This window comes from Crocuta crocuta, unplaced genomic scaffold, assembly GCF_008692635.1.
Source record: "Crocuta crocuta isolate KB4526 unplaced genomic scaffold, BGI_CrCroc_1.0 scaffold1751, whole genome shotgun sequence".
Lineage (NCBI taxonomy): Eukaryota > Metazoa > Chordata > Mammalia > Carnivora > Hyaenidae > Crocuta > Crocuta crocuta.
The window spans coordinates 61,434-66,981 of NW_027529687.1; the positions used below are offsets into that span (position 1 = coordinate 61,434).

Here is a 5,548-nt window from a genome sequence, read left to right on the forward strand (position 1 = left end):
GTATAAGCTTAGCAAATCCTTCTTTAGGTAAATGGCAGGTTCCAGTGACAGTCACATCCTTACCTCACTGTCTGTCTCTTTCACAAACTGCTCAAACCAAATGATTTGCTTTCTGTTTCATGTATAATGTCAATACACAGTATTTCTCTACCAATCTGCCAAGTCAACCTCCTGCATGCCACACAACATAATCTCCAATTCTTTTTCATCAATGTATTGTAGCCATTGAAGAGTAACAATTTCATGAAAACCATCAAGAAAAGTTTTGTTCTGTTCTTGCACACCTAGAGAAAAATGCCACTGTGTCATTAAACCAATATATTCATCTTTGCTCTCCTCAGTCACCAATATATCAGAACCTCCCAACTTCAGGTCATGAAATGTAACCTTTCCCAAAATTTAGATGTCAACAGAAAAGTACATTTCTAAGCCACATTCTTCAATGTTGCTGTCTTCTTTCCAGATAACGGAGTTATAAAATTTGGTATCAATAGATTCCCAATCCTTAGTAGTTAGTTTTTTACTTGGCATACACTTGCAGAATGGTAAAGAGAAACCAGTATCAATAAACTTCCTATTAAAAAGAGCCATAGCAATAAAGTGCCCAATAAAACAGAGGTATGCTAAATGATCTGGATTGATGGTTGATGCTGGATTTATTTGTAGACAGTAGTTGATCTTGCCAGTATACTCAAGTAAGCAATACATGGGTCTCAAAACTTCATGTGAAAGCAAGAGAAAGCATTTTCTTGCTAGACCATCATAATCAAGCCATTTTTTCCTCTAAATATTACATATAATCATCTCCTCAAGTCATAGAGTTTTAATGGCATAATCTGTTGGAAGGAATCTTCAAACAATGTCTGCTTGGATACACTAATCTTTATATGACTGGGTAGTGCATTAGACTGACATAAATAATGAAAGTGAGTCAGTTTCTACCTAAAGCTGCATTAATAAGCAATCTGTGGATCACCTTTAGTTACAGATGACTTCCCATTGCAAGGATCTTTGAATGCTGTTGTTCTTGTATTATGATCAACAAAGTACCTAATGCCTTCCTATGTATACCTGATTTCTCAGCTTTCTGGCAGGGGTTTTTCATTCTGTAAGCCTTGAATTCTTGGATCTCCCCATTGAATTGTTTTTGTGTTATGATTCACGAAATAAACCCTGTCAGTTGAATCCATTCTTTTTTCCCAGCCTTGTGGCAAAGTCCCATATGGGTCATTTTCTGCACCTAACATTGAAGCCAAATAGGAGTATTGTTGGTTGAGCTGTTGCATAGCTCCCTGCATTTGGTTCTACTAAGACTACCACTGTTAAAAATTTAAAACAGATTCCATGGTAGGCTGCTTCCAACTTGTTGTTCTGGTGTTATGATCCACATAATAAACTCTTCCATGATCATCATCTCTTCTTTCCCACCCTGAAGGTAAGGGTAGTGGTCTCACCCATGTAGTAGTTCAAATGTTATGATCCACTTAATAGGTTCCACCATAAGTATTCTTTCTCTTTTCCCACCCTAATGGCAAAGTTTCTGTGTTGGCATCTCCAGACTGTTGCTGTAGAGAGTCCACAAACCTATCTGGTTGTCTCAAAAGCAGAAATACTTCCAGAGTTAGAGGGGGCAGTGTCTTCTAGCTTCAGATCCAAATGGTATACTATTAAAAAGAATGCCTTTTTTTTTTCTGAAGAAGTCAGTATTTTCTGAGCTTAAGGGTCTTCAACAGTAGTATTAGTGCAATTTGAAAGCAAGGCAGTTTCTTCAGTAGTAGTCCCATACCTGTGGTGGAAGCATTATCATTGGGCGCAGATGAGGATGATTCTCCCTTACCAGTGACATTGGTAGGCTCAGATGTGAGTGGTTTTGTAGTTGTGTATTTTTGGGTCTGGCAGCAACCCAAGATGGAGGTGCAGGTGTGTCATCTCCATTAACTACATATGAACAGCATGAGTTTTGAACCAGAGTGCTTGTAGGTGTTTGATTATTTATTCCATTACCATCTTCAACAGCCAACCTGGAGGTTGGTTTTGCTGAAGGGTCTCCATTTTCATGTAAGGCATCTCCATTTTTCTGTACTTCTATGGTTGGAGATGAGCTGCAGTTTGTTAGATTGTCTTGCTTAATTGCCAGTCCATTGAGCACAACTGTTAATTCACCAATCTGCACTATGCCATTCTGTTTTCCAAAGAAAGTTTGAATTGTTCTTTCACTCTTTCCAATTTTCTGTTGTGTATTAACAGAGCTTGTTTCATATCTATTGTTGCTTTTCCTATTAAAGCATCTGCTCTTAAAGTATAATGATTCCAAACTCAAAACTCCAGTGTAGTCTGTGGGGTCACATTTATGGTTAGCTGTTCATCCCATTTTGGATTAGAAGAACTACTGGATTTTGCTGTTTTCTTAATTTCTCCATCTACATCTATTTTTTTATATATTGCTGTTCCACACCGGTTCTTTTTTCTTTTTAGTTTGGCCATAGAGAACGTTACCTATAACTGTGACCTTCCACTGTGGTTATTACTAGCATTAGACCACGGTGAAGCAGTGGCCATGTCCCAATATTGAGCTTAAACTATGTACCAGGAACTGTGCTCGACACTGGGGATATAAATATGAGTAAGACATAGTTCTTTCTTTCAAGGATCTCATAGTCTAGTGAAGAGACAAATCCAGTCAGAAGCTGTTAGTTAGCGGTGGTTGGACGGCCATGGGAAGTGGCGACAGGTGCCCTCACCCTTCTCACCAACACCTGACATTCCCCCTACCGCCACACTGACCACACTCCACCCCCATGGACCCCAAACTTCCCTCCTCAGGAGTGTGCCACGAGCGTCCCTCCCCATTAGCCCCACACTGTGTGCTGCACCATGGCTGCCTAAACCCACCAACTTTGGACCCAGAATATAGCTTCCATCTAAAATATTTGCTTTTAAATAGCTAATGCACTAAGGGAGGTAGGCTCTAATGATGCTCTAAGAGTGGAGTATTTATTTGAGGTCAGCACCCTCTTGAAACCCATTCCTATTATTATCTACTCCCAAACCCAGTTTTCTTGTCTGAGGTAATGTATTATGAAAAACAAAAATTCTCATTTTGAGACAAACGCCATGTACAAAATTTTACTTTCTGGTTTTCTTGATTTTAGACATGATTCATAACTCCTCTTTAGAACCTAAGGTAACACCTTCCTTAAAAAACAAAAACAAAAACAAGCAAACAAAAAACGTTTTGGTTTATTTCTGAAACAGCTATACCATAGCTATAGTGAATTTACAAAAGATTTCTGTTAGACTTCTAGCCTAAGAACATTTATTTACTAAAATTTTGAAATTTGTCATGCATTCATAAATTAGACAATCGACTATTGATTCAAATTTTAGTCAAATTGTGCATATTATAACTTATGTAGATTTTTGCAATTTCTTTATTTTGTTTCTTTTTTATTTTTGGCAAATAAAGCTTTAGGTAAAAATCACATTAATTCTTCCATACCATGAAATGGCAAAATAAAAAAAAAAAAATGGAACTATATCAAACTCAAAAGCTTCTGCACAATAAAAGAAACAGTTGAAACCGAAAAAACAACCTACCAAACGGGAGAATTTTTTGCAAACCATACATTGGATAAGGAACTAATATCCAAAATATATAAAGAATTCATACAACTTAATAACCAAAAACAAACAATCCATTTAAAACAAACAATGCCATTTAAAAAATGGCAATGGGACTTCTGGGTGGCTCAGTTGGTTAGGTGTCCAACTTCAGCTCAGGTCATGATCTCATGGTTCGTGGGTTCAGGCCCCGCATCATGCTGACAGCTAGCTCAGAGCATGGAGCCTGTTTCGGATTCTGTGTCTCCCTCTCTCTCTGACCCTCCCCTGCTCATGCTGTCTCTCTCTCTCTCTCAGAAACAAACAAACAAACATTTTAAAAAATTGGTAGAAGAAGTAAATAGACATTCTTCCAAAGAGGACATCAAAATGGCCAACAGGCATGTGAAAAGATGCTCAACATCACTCGTCATAAAGGAAATGAAAATCAAAACCACAATGAGGCCTTGCAGATGCCCACCTCCCTGGAGCTGTCTATGCCATCCAGCCATGGTCACCCCCACTGTGTGGTCTGACCTTCCCCATGGTGATCAAGCTCTTGGGTTGTGTCTTCTTTGAGCTGTTTGTGGACAAATTTCCAAAGACAGCATAAAACTTTCCTGCTCTTAACACTGGAGAGAAAGTATTTGGTTAAAGATTCCTGCTTTCACAGGATTATTCCAGGATTTTTGTGTCAGGATGGTGACTTTACATGCCATAATGGCATTGGAGACAATTCCATCTATGGGGAGAAATTTGATGATGAGAATTTCATCCTGAAGCATACAGGTATTTATACCTGGCAAATGCTGGAACCAACACAAATGATTCCCAGTTTTTCATCTGCACTGTTAAGACTGAATGGTTGGACGAGAAGTATATGATCTTTGGCAAGTTGAAAGAGAGCATAAATATAGTGGAAGCCATGAAATACTTTGGGCCAGGAATGGCAAGACCAGCAAGAACATCACCGTTGCTGATTATAGACAAATCTAATAAATTTGACTTGTGTTTATCTCAATTACCATTCCTTCTGTAGTTCAGGAGAGTACCCTTTGACCCTCATCTGTTTGAAATATCCTATAATCTTTGTGCTCTCACTGCAGTTCTATGGGTTCAATATTTTCTTTATTCCCCTCCAAGTCTAGCTGGATTGCAGAGTTAATTTTATGAGTATGAAATAAAAACTAAACAACAACATCCCCAAAATCAAAACCACAATGAGATATCACCCCATAACTGTTAGAATAGCCATTATAGAGAAGAGACCAAAGGTGAAGGCCTTTTAAAAAGAACACATATATTGTTGGTGGGGATATAAATTTGTTCCACCACTATGGGAAACAATATGGGGGCTTCTCAAAAAAAATTAAAAATAGATCTACCATATGATCCAGCAATTCCACTTCTGAGTGTATACCCCCTCAAAAAAAGAAAACAGGATTTTGACATAGTATATGCACTCTCATGGTTACTGCAGCACTATTCACAATACCCAAGATATGGAAATAACCCAAATGCCTATCAATGAATAAATAGATAACAAAGATGTGGTACTTATGCATAATGGAATATTATTCAGCCATAAGAAAGGGGGATATATTGTCATTTGCAAAAACATGGATGGACCCTGAGCACATTATGCTAAGTATGTACATCAAAGAGAGACAAGTACTGTACAATATCACTTATACGTGAAATCTAAAAAAGCCAAACTTTTATGGTGGTTACCAAAGTATTGGAGGGGGATAAAATTGATGGTATTTAAGGGGACAAAATTGTAACAAGTAGTAAATAAGCCATGGGGATCCTCCTTGCACATTATAATGAATATAGAAAATAATATTATACTATAATATGTAATGTGATAAGTATCACTAAAATGACAATTATATATATTATATATAACATATATATAATAAATATTAAATATATATTTTATATATTA

At 37.3% G+C, this 5,548-nt stretch overlaps 1 pseudogene; it reads right to left on the reverse strand.

Annotated features, from left to right (window-relative positions):
• The window catches only part of LOC144230731 (NEDD4-like E3 ubiquitin-protein ligase WWP1 pseudogene), a 5,273-nt pseudogene extending 2,617 nt beyond the window's left edge, over positions 1–2,656 (reverse strand).
• Positions 2,657–5,548: the final 2,892 nt, after the last annotated feature.